This window comes from Nicotiana tomentosiformis, chromosome 2, assembly GCF_000390325.3.
Source record: "Nicotiana tomentosiformis chromosome 2, ASM39032v3, whole genome shotgun sequence".
NCBI classification, from domain to species: domain Eukaryota; kingdom Viridiplantae; phylum Streptophyta; class Magnoliopsida; order Solanales; family Solanaceae; genus Nicotiana; species Nicotiana tomentosiformis.
Genome location: NC_090813.1, coordinates 129,443,555 through 129,465,715, shown reverse-complemented (window position 1 = coordinate 129,465,715; position 22,161 = coordinate 129,443,555). Strand labels below are relative to the sequence as shown.

The following is a 22,161-nucleotide window of genomic DNA, read 5'->3' as shown; positions in this document are numbered from 1 at the left end:
AAGACTAGGTAAGCCTATCAATGCGGAATAACAATAAAAATACGAAATAAATATATTTGCAATTCACAAAAATTACATCTACCAAAATCCGGTAGAAATAAGTCACAAGCTTCTAAGAATTTATCCTCAATATTTTTATATATCAGAGTCTAAAGAAAATAAGGAAGCAACATAATAAGGATAGAAGGGGACTCCGGGGTCTGCGGACGCTGGCAGATATACCTCGAAGTCTCCGTACACCGGTAGCTCACTGATGTCTAGACTTGTAGGATATACCTGGATCTGCACAAAAAGATGTGCAGAAGCATAATATGAGTACACCACATCGGTACCCAATAAGTGCCAAGTCTAACCTCGGTAGAGTAGTGACTAGGTCAGGTCAGGCCCTACTGGAAATAATAAAAGGCATGATGAAATGTTTAACAATATAATAACAATAAAATGACAATGGAAATAAATCAAGTAGTATGTCACCATTAAATTACACAAATAATGGCAAATAATACCTTGCGGAAAGAAAACAGAAATTTACAACTTTAAAGAAATCACCAAAATAACCAAAGGCAAATGCAGCCATAAAGAAATATCAACAAGGGCACTCCCGAGGTACCGCCTCGTTGTCCCAAATCATAAATAAATTCACAATATCTCATTTTCTTATATCACCGCGGGAGCCTTCACAATTTATTTTAAAGAAAATATTTTTTCCAAAATAGCATCCCGCATTTTAACCACCATTATCACACGCATGACTTCTAGTAGTTCCCCTACTAGCCACACGTATCAAGCCACCCTTATCTCACTGCATGCGTTTTAACACCCAGACCTTATACCACCACATGCGTATCAATATCACAATATATCACAATATGCACCTCAAGTGCTCAAATATTTCAATTTACCAAAATAAATCAACAACAACAATATTTTCCACAATATGGAACTCACGTCTCAATCACAATAAGTATAAATATCTCACAGAATATTCGAGAATGAATAACTCAGCAAAAATAATATTTCACAAATTCACGTTGCGTCAATACCAAATTTAAAATGTCAAATACTTCATATTAATAATAATTCAATTAAGAAATTCAACTTTCAAATATGGAGCACAGAATAAAAGAAACAAAGTTTCAACTAAACATGTAAAGCAATTAGTATGAAAAATGTCAGGCAAATTTTAAAAATATATAATGGATCAATGATGATAAATATAACATGATAGAATAATTTAATTAGTTTGTATCAGTAACATACACAATTTAAAGACATAATCTTCCACATTTAGCTTGTGTACACACTCGTCACCTCGTGTACACGACTTTCAATACATCACAATTATCATATCAATACCAATCCTAAGTGAAATTTCCCTCCCCCCCTCCCCCACAAGGTTAGACAAGTCACTTACCTCGACTTGCTCCAATTTAATCCACTAGTAGGTCTTTTCCTCGACTATCCAACTCTGAATGGCTCGAATCTAGCCAAAATAATTCGATATAGTCAACAAAAATTATAGGAATCAATTTTATAAGAAACACTACATTTTTCAATAAATATTCGAAATTAACTCAAACATCGACGTCTCGGAATACGGCGAAAGTTACGAAATATGAACATCCATTCTACCACGAGTCTAACCATACCAAAATGACTAAAATCCGACCTCAACTCGACCTCCAAATCTTCAAATCTTATTTTCAAATCCCTAAGTTCAAATCCCAGATTTACACCTCAAAAACATGTAATCTAGTCGGATTATTCGATGATAATTCAATATTATGGAGTAGAAATGATCACAAGGGACTAACCTCAAGTTTTCCTGTGTATTCTTTTTGATAAATCGCCCAAAACCGTGTTGAAAATGTCCAAAATGACAAAATTATCGGAACCCCTCTGTTTTGTAATCCGGTCAATACTTTCGCACTTGCGATGCACGCGACCGCATCTCCGCTTTCGCAGATGCGAAGACCTCCCTCGCTTCTGCGGCTAGCTTCGCTTCTGCGATCCCTTGTCCGCATCTGCAGTATTTTCCTTCACACCTGCGGCCACTGCTCCACTCTTCCTTTTCCGCTTCTATCGTTTTGCGCTCCCACGCTCGCTCCTGCGAGCTCACACCTGCTAGCCAAATTCCACAGGTGCGATTGCATCAATAGGCAGTAACAAGTTTCAATTGTTCTAAGTCCAAATTTGATCCGTTAACCATCCAAAACTCACCCCGAGGCCCCTGGACCTCAACCAAACATACTAACAAGTGCTAAAATATCATATGAACTTAGTCAAAACCTCAAATCGCATCAAACAACGCTAAAATCACAAATCATACCCCAATTCAAACTTAATGAAACTTAGAAATTCTAACTTCTACATTCGATGCCGAAACCTATCAAATAAGGTCTGATTTACCTCAGATTTTGCACACAAGTCATAAATGACATAACAGAGCTATGAAAATTTTCAGAACTGGATTCCAACCTCGATATCAAAAAGTCAACTCCCCGGTCAAACTTCCAAACTTAAATTTCTATTTTAGCAATTTCAAGCCTAATTTAACAACGAGCCTCCAAATAATTTTTCGGACACGCTCTTAAGTCCAAAATTACCATACGGAGCTATTGGATTTATCAAAATTTTATTCCGGGGTCGTTTACACATAGGTCGACATCCAGCCATCTTTTTCAACTTAAGTTTAAACTTTGGAACTAAGTATTCCAATTCATTCCAAAAACCTCACCGAACCCGAACTGACTACCCCGACGAGTCACATAACAATTATAAAGCATAAATTGAGAAGTAAATGGGGGAACGGGATTGTAATACTCAAAACGATCGGTCGGGTCGTTACATTCTCCCCCTCTTAAACAAACGTTCGTCCTCGAACGAGTTTAGAATTATACCTGGAGTGGTCAAAAGATGAGGATAGCGGTTGCACATATCATGCTTGGTCTCCCAAGTCGCCTTCTCAACCGGATGACCCCTCCACTGTACTTTTAGTGAAGCGATGCTCTTCGATCTCAATTTTATAACATGTGTGTCCAAGATAGACGTTGGTTCCTCAACATAAGATAGATCTTTATCCAACTGGACTGAGCTGAAGTCTAACATATGAGATGGATCGCCGTGATACTTTCAGAGCATGGAAACATGGAACACTGGATGAACTGCAGTGAGATTAGATGGTAGTGCAAGTCTATAAGCCACCTCTCCAATTCTTTCAAAAATCTCAAAAGGTGTGATATATCCCGGGCTCAACTTGCCCTTCTTCCCGAACCTCATAACACCCTTCATGGGCAAAACTCATAGCAAGACCCTCTCACCAATAATGAATGCAACATCACGAACCTTCCGATCCGCATAACTCTTTTGTCTATATTGGGCCGTACGAAGTCGATCCTGAATCAATTTACCTTTTTTCCAAAGCATCTTGAGCCAAGTATGTACCCAATAGTCTAGCTTCACCCGGTTCAAACCAACTCACTGGAGACCGGCACCGCCTACCATATAAGGCCTCGTACGACGGCATCTGAATGCTCGACTGATAACTGTTGTTGTAAGAAAACTCTTCAAATGATAAGAATTGATCCTAAGCACCCCCAAAATCTATCACACACGCACGAAACATATCCTCCAGTATCTTTATAGTGCATTCGGACTGCCCGTCCGTCTGAGGGTAAAATACTGTACTCAACTCTACCCGAGTACCCAACTCACGATGTACTTCCCTCCAGAACCGTGATGTAAACTGCGTACCCCGGTCAGAGATGAAAGATACCGGTATGCCATGAAGTCTGACAATCTCGCAAATATAAACCTAAGCCAGCTGCTCCGAAGAGTAAGTAGTAACCACATGAATGAAATGCGCTGGCTTGGTCAATATATCCACAATCACCCAAACTGCATCGAACTTCCTCTGAGTCTGTGGAATCCCGGCAACAAAATCTATAGTGATTCGCTCCCATTTCCATTTTGGAATCTCTAATTTCTAAAGCAATCCACCCGGTCGCTGATGCTCATACTTCACCTGCTGGCAATTTAGGCACCGAGCTACATACTCCACTATGTCTTTCTTCATCTGCCTCCACCAATAGTGTTGTCTCAAGTCCTGATACATCTTTGCATCACCCGGATGAATGGAGTACGGAAAACTGTGAGCCTCTTAGAGAATCAACTCATGCAACCCATCTACATTAGGCACACATAACATGCCCTGCATCCGTAATACACTGTCATCTCCAATTGTGACTTCCTTGGCATCACCTTGCTGAATTGTGTCCTTAAGGACAAGAAGATGGGGGTCATCATACTGATTATCTCTGATACGATCATAAAAAGAAGACTGAGAAACCACACAATCCAAAACTCGGCTCGGCTCGAAAATATCAAATCTGACAAACTGGTTGGCCAAGGCATGAACATCCAAGGCTAAAGGCCTCTCTGCTACCGGTAGATATGCTAAGTTGCCCAAACTCTCCACCTTACGACTCAAGGCATCAACCACTATATTGGCCTTTCCGGGATGATAGAGAATGATGACATCATAATCCTTAAGTAACTCCAACCACCTCCGCTGCCGCAAATTAAGATCTTTCTGCTAAAACAAATGTTGTAAACTCTGGTGATCGGTATAAACCTCACAATAGACACCGTACAAATAATGCCGCCAAATCTTTAAAGCATGAACAATAGCTGCTAACTCAAGGTCATGTACAGTATAATTCTTCTCATGCACCTTTAACTGCCTGGACGCATAGGCAATCACCATACCATCTTGCATCAACACTGTGCTGAGACCAATACGTGGTACATCACAATACACAGTATAAGACCCTGAACATGTAGGCAATACCAATACTGGGACTGTAGTCAAAGCTGACTTGAGCTTGTGAAAGCTCTCCTCACATTCCTCGGTCCACCTGAACGGAGCACCCTTCTGGGTCAATTTAGTCATAGGTGCAACAATAGAAGAGAAACCCTCTACAAATCGGCGATAATACCCTGTCAAACCAAGAAAACTCCGGATCTCCGTAGCTGAGGACGGTCTGGACTAACTCTACACTGCTTTAATCTTCTTTGGATCCACCTTGATCCATTCGCATGAAACTATATGACCCAAAAATCCCACTGAATCAAACCAAAATTCTCACTTTGAAAATTTTGCATATAACTTCTTTTCTCTCAAAGTCTGAAGCACAGTCCTCAGGTGCTGCTCGTGATCCTCCCGACTCCGGGAATACACCAGAATATCGTCCATAAATACAATGACAAAGGAGTCAATATAGGGCTGGAATACACTATTGATCAAATGCATAAATGTTGCTGGGGCATTTGTCAGCCCAAATGACATTACAAGAAACTCATAATGACCATACCGAGTCCTGAAAGCAGACTTCAGGATATCTGGCTCTCGAATCTTCAATTGATGGTAGCTTGAATGCAAGTCAATCTTAGAGAACACCCTGGCACCCTGAAGCTGATCAAATAGGTCATCAATATGAGGCAATGGATAGTTGTTCTTCATTGTAACCTTGTTCAACTTGCAGTAATCAATACATATCCGCATAGAACCATCCTTCTTTTTCACAAATAAGGCATGAGCACCCCAAGGCGATACACTAGGACAAATGAACCCTTTATCAAGCAGTTATTGTTACTGCTCTTTTAATTCTTTCAACTCTACTAGGGCCATACGATATGGCAGAATAGAAATGGGCTGAGTGCCCGGTAACAAATCAATGCCAAAGTCTATATCCCTGTCGGGTGGCATACCCGGAAGATCCACTGGAAATATATCAGTAAAATCCCTTACTATAGGAACTGACTCCACGGTAGGAGTATCAATACTAACATCTCTCACATAGGCCAGATACACATCATACCCCTTCTCAACCATCCGTTGAGCCTTAAGAAATGAAACAACCCTGCTAGGAACATAATCTGAGGTACCTATCCATTCTAGCCGCAACAGACCTGGCATAGCCAACATCACCATCTTGGCATAACAATCAAGAATAGCGTGATAGGGTGACAACCAGTCCATGCCCAAAATAATATCGAAATCTACCATATTGAGTAATAATAAATCAGCTATGGTCTCAAAGCCACTGATAACAATTAAACACGACCGATACACGCGGTCCACAATAATAGATTCACCTACAGGTGTAGATACATAAACACAAAAACTCAATGAATCACGTGATACGCCCAAATACGGGGTAAAATAAGATGACATATAAGAATAAGTGGAGCCTGGATCAAATAAAACTGATGCATCTCTATGACAAACCGGAATAATACTTGTGATAATAGAATCGGATGCAACAGCCTCTGTCCTAGTAGGAATGGCATAATATCTTACCTGGCCTCCCCCTCTAGGGCGACCTCTACATGTCCGACCTCCACCTCTGGCTGGCTGTGCAGGTGGAGTGGCAACTGGTGTAGTAATTATGGCCTGAGAAGCCTGAAGGCCCTGTGGAATGGGTGAGGCCTGAGAAATTTGTGGAGGTGCACCCCTCCTAAATCTGGGGAAACCCTTCATTATATGACGAGTGTCACAACACTCAAAACAAGCCCTCAAAGGACGTGGCTGATGGTACTGGCTCGGGCCTGATCGACTAGACTGCCCGCTGAAGGCACCCCATGTGGGAGGTACAATAGACACTACCGGTGCATAATATGGAACCTGAGGTTTGGGAGTAGCCGGAATACCACTGGAAGCTGGAAGTGCTGAATAAATATGACGGCTCACATAACCTCTACCATGACGGGCTGCAGTTGGGGCACGAGAAATATTATATGTGCCAGAATCTCGGGGTCTCTTAGATTCCCTCTTTTCCCTCTCCCGGATCTGCATACCTTCCAATCTCCTAGCAATTGACACCATTTGTTGGTATGTGATGTCCCTCTCTAATTCTCGGTCCATACTAAATCTGATCATAGGATGGAGACCCTCAATAAATCTGCGAACCCGCTCTCGAACAATAGCAACTAAAGCTGGTGCATGCCTGGCCAAATCACTAAATCAGACAACATACTCTAACACGGTCATAGAACCCTGGCGCAACTGCTCAAACTCTATGCGCCATGCATCTCTAAGACTCTGAGGAACATATTCCCACAAGAACATATCAGAAAATTGAGTCCAAGTAAGTGAAGCTGCCTCAGCCGGACTATCCAACTCATATGCCCGCCACCACTGGTAGGCCGCTCCTCTAAGCTGGAATGCCGTGAAAGAAACCCTATTGGAATCCACAATACCCATGGTACGGAGGATACGGTGACATTCCTCAAGAAAACCCGGAGCATCCTCTGAAGCTAACCCGCTGAAAGTGGAAGGGTGGTACTTCTTGTACCTCTCGAGCCTGAGCTTCTCCCCCTCTAAAACTGTTGCCTTAACCTCGGGCCGAACTGGGACAACTGGCTGCACTAGTATAACCTCTGGGGCATGGTCAACCTGGGCACGTGGATCTGGGGTACGGGCAGTTGGAGTTTGTGCTCCTCTCCCGGCCTGAGATGTGGCAGGAGCAAATGGAATCAACCCAGCCTGAGCTAGACTGCCAAACATGCTCAAAATTTAGGCAAGAGTCTCCTGAAATGCAGGTGTAGTAACAGGCGTCTCACGTGCCTGTTCTCCAACTAGAGCTACTAGTGGCTCTGATGCAGGTGCTCTGGCTGCACCACGTGGTCTTCCTCGGCCTCTGGTTTAGCCTCTACCCCGGCCCCGGACTCTTGCGGCTTCAGTAGAGGGCGTGTATGTCTGATCATCGGATCCAGTTGTGCGTGTCCTCACCATCTGTGAGAGAATAGAAAGACAACAGTTTAAATTATTGAAGTCAACAAATGTGCATGATAAGGAATCAAAGAAGTGAATATTTCCTAACAGTTCCATATCCTCCCAAAGATAAATACAGATGTATCCGTACCGATCCGCGAGATTCTACTAAATCTGTTTGTGACTCATAATACCTATGAACCTAGAGCTCTGATACCAACTTGTTACGACCCCAAAATCCCTCCATAGGATGTCGTGATGGCACCTAGTCTCTAAGACTAGGTAAGCCTATCAATGCGGAATAACAATACAAATACAAAATAAATACATCTGCAATTCACAAAATTACATCTCCCAAAATTCGGTAGAAATAAGTCACAAGCTTCCCAAAATTTATCCTCAATGTCTCTATATATCAGAGTCTAAAGAAAATAAGAAAGCAACATAATAAGGATAGAAGGGGACTCCGGGGTCTGCGGACGCTGGCAGATATACCTTGAAGTCCTCATACATCGGTAGCTCACTGATTTCTAGACTGGTAGGATGTACCTGGATCTGTACAAAAAGATATACAGAAGCATAGTATGAGTACACTATATCCGTACCCAATAAGTGCCAAGCCTAACTTCGGTAGAGTAGTGACGAGGTCAGATCAGGCCCTACTGGAAATAATAAAAGGCATGATGAAATGTTTAATAATATAATAACAATAAAATGACAATGAAAATAAATCAAGTAGTATGTCACCATTAAATTACACAAAAAAATGGCAAATAATACCTTGCGGAAAGAAAACAGAAATTTACAACTTTAAAGAAATCACCAAAATAACCAAAGGCAAATGCAGCCATAAAGAAATATCAACAAGGGCACTACCGAGGTACCGCCTCGTAGTCCCAAATCATAAATAAATTCACAATATCTCATTTTCTTATATCACCGCGGGAGCCTTCACAATTTATTTTAAAGAAAACATTTTTTCCAAAATAGCATCCCGCATTTTAGCCACCATTATCACACCGCATGGCTTCTAGTAGTTTCCCTACTAGTCACACGTATCAAGCCACCCTTATCTCACCGCATGCGTTTCAACACCCAGACCTTATACCACCACATGCGTATCAATATCACAATATATCACAATATGCACCTCAAGTGCTCAAATATTTCAATTTGCCAAAATAAATCAATAACAACAATTGTTTCCACAATATGTAGATCACAACTCAATCACAATGAGTATAAAAATCTCACAGAATATTCGGGAATGAATAACTCAGCGAAAATAATATTTCACAAATTTTAAGCACGTTGCCTCAATACCAAATTTAAAATGTCAAATACTTCATATTAATAATAATTCAATTAAGAAATTCAACTTTCAAATATTGAGCACAGAATAAAAGAAACAAAGTTTCAACTAAATAGGTAAAGCAATTAGTAGAAAAAATGTCAGGCAAATTTTGAAAACATAGGATGGATTAATGATGATGAATATAACATGATAAAATAATTTAATTAGTATGTATCAGTAACATACACAATTTAAAGACATAATCTTCCACATTTAGCTTGTGTACACACTCGTCACCTCGTGTACATGACTTTCAATACATCACAATTATCATATCAATACCAATCCTAAGAGAAAATTTCCCCCACATAAGGTTAGACAAGTCACTTACCTCGACTTGCTCCAATTTAATCCACTAGTAGGTCTTTTCCTCGATTATCCAACTCTGAATGGCTTGAATCTAGCCAAAATAATTTGATACAGTCAACAAAAATTATAGGAATCAATTTCATAAAAAAATACTATATTTTTCAATAAATATTCGAAATTAACTCAAAAATTGCCTGTGGGGCCCACGTCTCGGAATCCGGCGAAAGTTATGAAATATGAACGCCCATTCTACCACGAGTGTAACCATACTAAAATGACTAAAATCCGATCTCAACTCGACCTCCAAATCTTCAAATCTTATTTTCAAATCCCTAAGTTCAAATCCCAGATTTACACCTCAAAAACATGTAATCTAGTCGGATTATTCGATGATAATTCAATATTATGGAGTAGAAATGATCACAAGGGACTAACCTCAAGTTTTCCCGTGAATTCTCTCTGAAAAATCACCCAAAACCGTGTTGAAAATGTATAAAATGACAAAAATGTCGGAACCCCTCTATTTTGTAATCTGGTCAGTGCTTTCGCATCTGCGATGCACGTGACCGCATATGCGCTTTCGCAGATGCGAAGACCTCTCTCGCTTCTGCGGCTAGCTTCGCTTCTGCGATCCCTTATCTGCATCTGCGGTCCCGCAGATGTGGTATTTTCCTTCGCACCTCCGGCCACTGCTCCATTCTTCCATTTCCGCTTCTTCACTCTCACGCTCGCTTCTGCGAGACATATTCCGCAGGTGTGATTGCATCAGTAGGCAACAACAAGTTTCAGTTATTCTAAGTTCAAATTTGATCCGTTAACCATCCGGAACTCACCCGAGGCCCCCGGGACCTCAACCAAATATACCGACAAGTCCTAAAACATCATACGATCTTAGTCGAAACCTTAAATCACATCAAACAACGCTAAAACCACGAATTATACCCCAATTCAAGATTAATGAAACTTAGAAATTCTAACTTTTACATTTGATGCTGAAACATATCAAATCAAGTCCGATTTACCTCAAAATTTGCACACAAGTCATAAATGACATAATAGAGCTATGAAAAATTTCAAAACAGGATTCCGACCCCGATATCAAAAAGTCAACTCCCCGGTGAAACCTCCAAACTTAAATTTTTATTTTAGCCATTTCAAGCCTAATTTAACTGCGGGCCTCCAAATAATTTTCCGGACACGCTCCTAAGTCCAAAATTACCATACGGAGCTATTGAAATCATGAAAATTTTATTTCGGGATTGTTTACACATAGGTCGACATCCAGTCACCCTTTTCAACTTAAGTTTAAACTTTGGAACTAAGTGTTCCAATTCATTTCAAAAACCTCACCGAACCCGAACTGACCACCCCGGTGAGTCACATAACAATTATAAAGCATAAATTGAGCAGTAAATGGGGGAACGGGGTTATAATACTCAAAACGACCGGTCGGTTCGTTACACCCTTTTGTTTGGGGATGCTGTGTTTCATGCCCGCAGGTCCCGATAGACAGGTTGAGAGTACTCTAAATAGGCTATCAGCTCAGCGAAAGGTGTTGGTGAGCTCCATTTACTCCGTAGTTACTTGTTTGGTCCGTATGATTAGGACATGCATTGATTAGTATGGCGGGGCTCTGTCCCGACCTTTATGGTGTTTATCTACTCTTAGAGGCTTGTAGACATATGTCGTGTACGTGAAAGATTGTATAGACTTGTCGGTCTATGTTCAATGTACGAGTGATCATTTTGGTCTTATAGGCCTGTATGTCATATGTACAAGTTTGTATTACATGTTGGGTCGTCCAATGTTTAGTATTTCCTCATGTTTTATTCTACTTATCTCACGACAGCCTCTCTGGCTCATTTATCTATGATAGTATTATACAAAAAATACGTTACGTTGGTGATTGAGTAAGGTATCGGGTGTCCGTCGCGGCCCATCGGTTTGGATCGTGACAAAAGTGGTATCAGAGCAATTCTATCTAATGAAGTCTGCAAGTCGTGTCTAGTAGAGTCTTATTTATGGGTGCGTTGTGCACCACACTTATAAACAAGAGGCTACAGGGCATTTAGGACTGTCGCTCTTTCTTCTTACTCTAGATCGTGTGACAGAGCTTAGTTGTAAGAACTCAATTTTCTAAACTCTATCTTATTCGTAATACAACAGTACATATATCCAGAAAGACAGCTGGTAAAAGATTGAATGTGGTTGTGGAAGAGTTGAGTCAGAGGAACTCGATTTTGCATCATGCTTATGATGAGTAGATGTGAAGTCTTCAGTAGAACAAGTGTGTACCAAGACGTGTAAGCTTCTTGATAGGGAGCCCTAAGGCAAGAATATCCATCCACCCATATGGTGAAAAGAAATGAGAGATTTAGAAGGTAGATACAAGTTTCAATAAGTAAAAGAAGCAAGGTGAAGAAGGGTACGAGGCGCCCAGTTATTGAAGATTATCAGTATTTAAAATTTAGACAGAGAAATATAAGCCTTTTGAGTTACCTTCAACAATAACAGATGTATGTACAATCGGCCACACCCATCTCAGTTATGCCCTATGAGAACTAACATATATGGTTTAAGAGAAGGACGGGATATCAAGATCCGGCTAGGGTTAGAGTAATCCAAAATGATAAATGAATTGTTTGTGTTAGTTGATATTTTCGAAGGATAGTGCAAACATGGTAATGGATCTCCTTGTGAGACACCCAGATAGTGAGCTTTAGAATTGTATAGCCAGTTATGAATACTAAAATGTTTAGAAAATAGGCAGTGGGAATCCAAGAATGATAAATATCATCTTAGTGTGGCTCTCGTCCCTAGTAGAGAGAGAATGTTAGGCAACCCGAAGAGCCAGTGGATGGAGCAAGGGGAGCTAAAAGCAAAAAATTATCTTGTTGAAGTTTTCGGAATAAAGTGATAGACAGAAATGTTAGCAGGGAAATAAGAAGAGAGTTAATGAAACATTATGCATAATATGTGATACATAGATGACAACGGTAGATTAAAAAAATGAAAGTATTACATAGTCTATAGTCAAGTGAGGGAAAAGACGAGAGGTGACAAGCCTTGAGTCAACAAAAGAGTATAGGCCATAAATTCATATCCTCATTTTGAGAAAAAAGTTAGTGACTCTAACGGGCTTACCATAAGGAAAAGTTAGACCCCAGAGTAATACAAATCAGTATGGGCTGGTGAGCAAGGTAAACTAAACATGAATTTGGGAATGAGTAATTTGATAATAGTTGGTATAATGGGAATTTCAGAGATTGCGTTCCGGCAATAATAGAATTGACGACAGAAGAATAACTTTTAAAGGTCACCCAGGAAGACGCTTCCCTAAAGCAAGCAATGTGAGCAAAGTTAAGCTTAAGGGACTATGTATGCCAGCTATACTAGGCGTCACCCTCGTGAGTAAGGAATTTTGTTATCCTTAGTATAGAAGGATTACCACAAGGTGAGTAAGGGTCATCGATGATGTAAAAAGACGCCAAAGATGAAGAGGTAAAACATCTATAGGTAGATTGTCGTAGCACTAAATCTTAGTACTCCCCTAAAGGGGGGGAGGGATATGACATTAAGTCATAATTAAGTTGTTCTAGTAACTATAGAATGATAAAGGAAGATTGTGATAAAAATAAGAAAGGAATGAGATTGTAGTTATCCAAATCGTATAGATATTCTACGATTCTAGAATATTATGCAATCACGACGTCAAGGAGAGGAAGTAAGGGTTCCTGTCCGAGATGTTATTGATTATAAAAAGCCAGTGCGAGACGTAAGTTAAGATAAATGAAATAACCCAAGAAAGATTACGCGAAATATTGATATGAGAATGGGCCAACGAATAGTTAGCAGTTTGTTCAGGAAGAGCCTAGTTATGGCTAGACAAGAGGATACAAATAAATCAACAGATCATGCAAGATAAACATAGTGAACCCCAACATGGGGAATTCAGTCTCGCATATATGACATCGCGACCCTTGAGAAATATTCAGATAGGAGTTGGGGTAGTTAAAGGTACCGTATGAGTGTTACAGAAATAAAAGAGAGTGCCACTGGGAAGACGGTCAAAATATCAGTTCATAAGCAACCCTACAAGCACAAGGGTGTAGAGGTAAGTAACTACGGATAATTATAGGCGAGGAAAGACATCAGAAATTCCGTCGAGTATGCGATGTAATAAGCTCGCAACTTTACAAGAGTTAGAGGGTCCTCCCTAAGTACTACAATGAAAGACTAGCTGAGAAAATAAGGAAGAATGCTTCAACCTAAACATAGTAACTTGAAGAAGAAATGGTCATGTAAAAACAGTCTCATTATAACATTGTATGCACTCAAAAAGAAAGTGGCACCTACCGTGGCTAATGAACGAGAAGTAAAATCAAAAGAAATATTCGAGATTGTATGAGTTGCACAAAAATTCTGGCATGCGTGGGAACTAAGATAAGCTAAGTATGCACGCAATAAGGGAGCCGAAAGACCAGGAAAAGTAATAGCTTATGTTTAAAGAAAGTTGAGAAGGAACGAAAGAATTATTCGATCAATGATCCAAAGTTAGTTACGTTATGAACATACTTAAGATTTCAGAGTATTATCCATGCAGTATATATGTTGATGACAATCATACAGCCGTAGAAGACTCCGGTATAAGTTAAAAGAAAGAATTGAGTCCAAGTCACAAACAAAGGATTGAATTGTTAGAAGATTGTATCATGGATATTCCATAGCGTCCATGAAAGGTTAAAGTAATAATTAATACCATGAGCCGCAGATCGGAAGGTAGCTTAAGCCTACATACAGGCTGATCAGAGGGAAGAGGAAACTAAAGAGTTACATCAACCAAGTAAATCATGAGTCTGATTATTGGACCCAAAAAATTATAGAAATCGTGATTGAGATCATTGCAGAATCACTCTTAATATCAGAGGTATAAGAGAGATAGTACAACCATATTTTATAACGGCTCTACGATAAAGCCAGTTAGAAAAGTACCAGACTCATAAGAAGTCAGTATAAAGCTCACATCGGATTGTGTATGCACCAGAGGTACAAGTATTATAATAGAGCTTCAAGTTGTAGATGTGAATTATACCCATGTGGAAGGGAGGTCATGAAAGAGATAGAAGATATGATGCGAGATTTTTTAAGGTAAGTAAGGTAAAGGTGAACAACGTACGAGATACTCAAATGTAGAAGGTTGTGAATAGTTCATACTTCGGATAGAAGGCTAGAAGCGCGGGGATTTAGTATCCAGTAATGATAGCGGCGTCGTCAGTGGCATATCTTCCAACCCATGGTTTCTAGGTACTAAGAGGTCTAGTTAAGAGGGTAAAGAAGAGCTAGAGATGATGTGATGTCTCGCTTGATGTCCCACAATAACATAAGGAAATCTATGGTGCAATCAAGTTGAAGGAAGGTTGCGAGTAGTATAAATGGATATGTGTAGGTCGCAAGCTAAAGTATGGTAGAGTGACGAAGTTTTAGGAATGACATGTGTAAGGATAAGGAAAGGCGAGTGATAAAGTGACGAGAATGGATAATTCCTCGGGATTAAGCCCATGAAAACAAGAGAGCAAATGGTTTCTCTAAGTTATAGAAAGCTCAATATAACCTGAATAAACTCAAAGGAGTCTAAGACTAATAACATTTAGAAGATATGGAATATTGCTTTGATAATAGAATAAGAGTGAGACACGGGATTAGAATAGATAAAGAATGACGTTTGGTCCTTCGATTGAGTAATGATTTGAAGAAAAAAAAAAGGATTTCATGGACGACACAGGATTAGAATACCCCCATAAGGTGAATCACATTGGGATGCTATGAAATATAGTTATGGAAGTATAGTATTGCCCCAGGTGGATCAATCTAATCATTTCAGATATTCCCCGATGAGATGTAAGCCCTAGTGACAATGCATTACGTAATAGGTTTCAAGTTATTAGTAGTAAATTATAGATCAACATTAAGGGGAATCAACGATAGATGGATAAGGTTCCAACGTATTAGAGGAGATAAGGATGCCATTCTTAAGATGAACAGTAATGAGAAAGCATTAAAGGACTTAGATTTATACATATAAGATAAGCAACGAGAGTAACCTGGAGTTTGGTAGAAGGCCTCAGTAACGGTAAATCAAAGTAAGAGTTATGGTATAGTATGACCTACTTAGATCTAGTAAAGCCATAATTCCGTATATGTTCACAAAGTGAGACCTAGAGACTGGCTAAAAGCTGGAGGAAAGAGGAGGAAAGAGTCGCATAGGCACACATACAAGGACAAAGACGTACTTACTGCATGATAGGAGGTAGCAATATTTACGAGATTAAAAGAATTTCGACCACAAGTCATCGTGTGAGAAAGATGCCTAAATGGGGGGAATGCCCTAGCCTTTGGATTTATTTACAGAATAGTTACCTAAATGGCAAGGAGAGTATTAAAGTATTCGCAGGAGATATGGGTTATGAGAATGATAAAGTGCACCAGTCAACATTCGAGGACGAATGTTCCAAATGGGGGAATGATGTTACACCACATGATTTCGCACGTGAAAGTACGCCATAAGTAAATTGATGAAAGCTCAAAAATGAGATGTTACATCTCGCATTTTCGTACATTAAAGTTTCATCGTAAGTTAATCGACATAATCTTGGGAATGAGATTATTTTAAGATTATAAATATTTTGCTATTTCAAGCAAGTGATAAGTAAATTGATGAAGGTGAAAGGGTAAGCGAATCGAAGAAAATGAGTTTCGTCGAAGTTTGATATTTTGAGATAAAATACGGTCCAAGCTATAATACACTGTATTTATGGACTAGTGCCATACAAGGTACCATGTGACCATGACAGTATGATGTATAAAATGTGTTAAAAGTAAGTAGTATTTTAAGTAATTCGAGATAATTCTTAATTATATGGGTAATTGGTTAATTATTGAATTAGGAGGGATTAATAAGTTGATTAAGGAAAAGGGTTAATTATTGGATAGGCTTGATAAAGGCCCAGCATGGGAGCAACATGTGATCAATTAATTGACTCTTAAATCACATTACAAGGAGGCAAAATTGAAGGAATTTTGGTGTTAAGTAAGCCTTATCAAGAGGGACCCACACCCAAAGATTAAAGAGACATCTCTAATTCATTTTGAATCTCTACAATGTCAAAGAAGGCTTCAGCAAAAGTCATCCGAAGTTATACTACGAGACTTCTTAGAATAATAGCAACGGAATTTTGCGATTCTAGGGGAGTACGATGTAATCTTTCTCAAGAATATCATACAAATTTTTCCCTACTTCGATCCGCCGTTACGTGTTGTCGCAATTGACGTGTGTTAGAGGTATTGTCAAGAGAACCGGCTGAGGTGTGTTAAGGCTATCCCTTCTTTCCTTTTAGCATGATCCATACGACACAAACGAAACGAGCAAATACACAACTTTCATAAATGACTCTATTCATAGAAATGCTAGAGATGCCTATGTTTTTGATTCCCCATGTATCATATTATTCTATCATCTGTTCAAGGGTCTCAGAAAAATACGTAGTTGGTAAAATTTATCCGAAGGCATATTGGTCTTATGACATACCGAGAAATCTTATTAACGCACTTCTTATGCATTTCATGCATTTATACATATACATTCCCATGACCAGATGGCGTTATATATGCGTATATTAAATGTATACGGGTTATGGAAAAAGGTTATGGCGTTATATACGCACCACCACCTGATCAGCTGGTATACGTTGACGATTTGCCCACAGTGGCCGAAATGATATGATGGGATGCCCTTAGAAGCTTGATGATGTTATGAATGCATATACCTATACATGGTATGGCATTTATATGCATATGCATGACTTATAAATATGAAATGATTTAAGAGCTATTCAGACTTACATGTTGAGTCTTTTACTCCATGTTTCTCTATGTCTTTTATTTACTGATTTTTATTCCTTACATACCCGGTACATTATTTGTACTGACGTCCCTTTTGCCTGGGTAAGCTGTATTTCATGCCCGCAGGTTCCGATAGACAGGTTGAGAGTCCTCCAAATAGGCTATCAGCTCAGCGGAAGGTGTTGGTGCGCTCCATTTGCTTCGGAGTTGCTTATTTGGTCAGTATGATTAGGACATGTATTGATTGGTATGGCGGGGCTCTGTCCCGACCTTTGTGGTGTTTATCTACTCTTAGAGGCTTGTAGACATATGTCATGCACGTGAAAGATTGTAAGGCCTTGTCTGCCTATGTTCAGTGTACGAGTGATCATTTTGGTCTTATATGCCCCTATGTCATATGTATAAGTTTGTATTGAATGTTGGGTCGTCCAATATTGAGTGTTTCCTCATGTTTTATTCTACTTATCTCACGACAGCCTCTCAAGCTCATTTATCTATGATAGTATGATACAAAAGATACGTTACGTTGGTACTCGGTTGAGTAAGGTATCGGGTGCCCGTCGCGGCCCATCGATTTGGGCCATGACACCCTTGACCACTAAGTTATGCTTTTGGGGATATGTCAAGGGGATTCAAAATATAATATATAGATGTAAGAAACAAAATTTGTCTTATATATAATGGCAAAGGGGGTTCGGGTGAACCCTATTCCGACCCCCTAAATCCGCCCCTACTCGTAATGTTTGGAATTAAACATAGATATCATAACAGTCCGTGATTTTTTTCAGAACATGATCCTTACAAAATATCTGGCGATTCACTATTTATTTTTTCTTAGTCAGTATCAATAAATTATATACTAAATTACGGACATATTATACATATATATCTTTGGCTAGTTTTAGTTTAAGTTATTGAATGAGTAGTTATTTCTGTAATTTTTAATAAGGCTATTTAGACTTTAGACTAGGCAAGTTACACTTGGCCGATTGTTAAAAAATAATTACATTTGCTAGCCATGTATATACATTTGCTAGCCATATATATCTAATTCACTATTATTTTTGGGAGTGACTATTATGAAGGATACTCATTTAAAACTTATTTGTATATAACTGGTAAATTGTATATCAATTTATAATTAAGTTAAAACCTAAACAGTGAAGCTAAATAAGTTTCGAATGTAGTACATAATACATAGGAAATTTTACCTCTTACAGCAAAGGTATACACCCGATTTATTATAAACCAAAATTATTTTAAAATATTATTTTTTATAGATGTGAGCACCTAATTTTTGACTATATTTGAATTTCAAATATAGTCAAAAATTAGGTGCTCACAACAACTACCTTTTATATTTTATAGCAAAATAGGTATTTATGGTATATACTACCATTGAGACATGAAATACGCTATTTATGTTTTTTCCTCTCTCTTTCTTTCAATTAACACACGATTCTCTCTCTAAAATTTTCTTTTCTCTCTCTCTCTCTCTCTTCGAGCAAAATACCTACTTCTAATCGTGAATTCTCTAGTTGAATCCTCTAGGGTTTTTGCAATTAAAAATACTTCTAAACTGTTGGGAGAAAGAGGGGAAAGACAGGCCTTTTCTTCAAAATCAGATTCCTCCATAGCAAAGAGGGACTCGTCGCTCTGAGGCTAGGGCCACTGCGCGGGGAGCAAAAACGATGTCGGAATAATCCGAGTAGAGCATGAGTACTGTAACATGAACGACACATACTGTATTCTGTACGGATCCGACAAACTTTCTTCTTTTCTTGGCCGGAAAACGCCATCTCTGACGAACTTTCTTCTCTTCTTTGCTATTTAGTCACATACAATGATACAAATAGATTGTATTATGTATAAATTCACTCAAACACGTTGTATTTTGTATAAATATATTTTTTTGCATGTATTTATGTATTTCGAATGTCTGTATTTTTTTTACAGTATGCATGAATACATGATATAAATATTGAAATATACTGAATACGAACATTAAAATAGAACAGAATATAAACAGTGAATATATTTAATTTTAAAATATAATGAAATAGAGTAAAAATACACTGAATACAAATAGAAATACAGTGAATACAATCAATGAAATATATTAAGTATATCAGTAATAACATGTATTAGGAATAACTAAAATACTGTTAATACAAATATATTTGAATACACTGAATACAAAATAGCGAATGCAGTAAATACAAATATTGAATCTAATAAATGCAATAGTAAAACACAAATATTGAAATACATTAAATACAAAAGTTAAATACGACTGAAAATTATTATAATTAATTGGGTTGATAATGAGGCGTATTAAAATTGATTTTGTTGAGTTATATTATGAGTGTATCAAGCTAATTGATCATATTTCCGTTATTAGGCAGCTGGACGAACCAATTTTTAAGGTGATTGCCGTTAGTGTATTCATGAATACATAACGCGAATACATGTGAATACAGTCGTGTACAACTATAACTAGGGGCAGGCCTATCTAGAGCTAAGAGGGTTCATATGAACCCGCTTCGTGGAAAACTTTTGATATTTTATATATGTTTAGTTCTGTAAAATATAGATATAAGCCTTTGTTGAACCCACTTGACCAAGGATCATCCTTTGGAAAGATGGTCAAGCGGGTTCAAACTTTAGTGTAGGTCCTGAGTTCAAAACTGAGTTGCAGCACTTGGGCAGCTTCTCTTGCATAGTTTTTGTAGGCTTAAGGGACTAATAAATAGTTACCCAGTTAGTTGATTCTTCCTTTTCCTCTATGTGCTTTAGTTTTTATCTCTATTTTTATACTTTATTTTTATTTTACATTTCATCTCTTTACTAAAATCTAGTAGGAAATATTTTACAATTTATTTTACTTTATAAGGATCAAACTTTTCTACAAAATGAAATCTTACATTATTTTTGCTAAAATATGCAAGTGCAATCTTTAAAATTATTTATAATTTGTTAGTTCAACTTAAATTGTTTATTTTATGTTACATTAAATTATTATTTTACTTTATAAGCTCTCTTCTCTTATAAATTTGTATTAGTTTAGTTTAAGTCATATCTCTTTATTTTTTAGTTGTCTTTTGTTTGTAAATTAGCGACTTTTTTCGTTACAAATTTTAGATTTTTCCCAATTCTAGAGTCTAGAAGGTTTCTAAACTTTTTTTTTTGGTTTCCCACTCGGTGTTCGGTATCCACATTGGAGCCCGACTATATCCGGATTCGCGCCGGGTAGGGCTCCATTCGGGAGGTACGCTCCCTTCCAAGAATTTTTCCATACCCAATGTCTGAACTCGAAACCTCTGGTTAAGGGAGGAGCAACCTCATCCACGACACCACATCCTTTGGTGGTAGAAGGTTTCTAAACCGGGTAAATAGATTTTCATTTAAAGTAACAAAGGTGAAATTCTTTGAAATAAAATTCTTAAATTAAATAGATAAATTGTTAATATATTTACTTAAAGTAAGTGGTCTTTGTTAAATATTTTAAAATTTTGTTCAACTTTCTTTTATAGAAAAGGGGATGTTGACCAACTTTTTAAAGTTGTTCATTTTTGGTAGCATTATGAATTTAATGTAAAAAAGGCATCGGACAAATTTTACTTGTCGGTATTAACATTATTTTTTATTGAACCCGCTTGCTTGAAATTTTTGGTCTGTCACTGGCTGTAACTCCCTTTTTTTAAGCGACTTTTGCTATTGTATTCATGAATACAGTAGCGCGAATACAACGAATACGATACCGTAATAATTGAATAGCAGTTATAGGAAGTAAATGTATATGGTAGCTGTAAGAAGAATAGCCACTAAACAATAGTGGTTTATGAAAATTTCTAGAATACATATAGGTAAAAATCCCTCTTTCCTTTTAGAGACTATGCTTCTAATGAATGGATCAGAAAAGCCCAGAAGCTGCGCGTTCAGCTTATAGTCAATCCTGGCCCAGACGACTGTTGCCAATTTGGGCCAGCCCTACTGATATTACCAAAAACCCTAAACCCTAAAGCCATTCTTAACGCCTATAAGTACAAACTGGTTCGTAATCAATTCCTGCCTCTCTCTCATTTGCCCTACCCAAGGTGATCTATGTTTTACTATACTCTGTTTTAATGGCAATCAATATTACCTTCTAGCTTTAGTTTTTCTTTCTTTAATTACTTTGATTTCATCTTTTTTTCTAAAGTTATGCTAGTTATTGAGTTCCTCAGTGATGAACAAAACAGATGACGAGTCTGATTGAAATCCATTCAATTTAAATCGTGAGGACAATACGAGGCATTTGTCTGAGAGGAACTCTCCCTACTACTTTTGACCCCTCTTCTTCTTTGCTCTGCTAAACTTTTTTTTCCATTCGTTAACTTCTAAGTTTTTTTCTTCAAAAAATTAGATAATTCTGGTGACTATTGCTACATATTTATGACTCTTTGGGGACAACCGGTAAAATAAAATCTGCGGATTACATATTTACTGCCGTCGTTGCCCAATTTCATTGCATCTTAACTTAGAAAATAAAATCTTTGCAACTCAGATTCAATATAATCTGCTCATTTGTTGAGTCATGTACGTAGCTAAAACTTAGTATATCGGGTTGCTTTATTTTGTTAAAATAAAGAGCAAATTTGGGATAGGATAAAACCGTCATCATAATTTTTGTTAACCTTTTACTTCAATTTGCGAATGATAATTTTCATATGTATTTTATAAATATTGTTAAAACGCAATAGCTAAACCAATATCAGTAATAAATGTTTGCCAACGTTATATAAAATTGAAATTTTAGGGGTCATTTAGTCTAGAAGCAAGTTAT

General features: G+C 38.0%; 1 non-coding gene across 1 annotated transcript; it reads left to right on the top strand.

The window, feature by feature from the left end:
* Window positions 1-21,556: 21,556 nt before the first annotated feature.
* Window positions 21,557-21,646, top strand: LOC117279075 (small nucleolar RNA SNOR75). Its single transcript, XR_004509471.1, has one exon. It is a non-coding gene; the product is annotated as a small nucleolar RNA SNOR75 (small nucleolar RNA).
* Window positions 21,647-22,161: the final 515 nt, after the last annotated feature.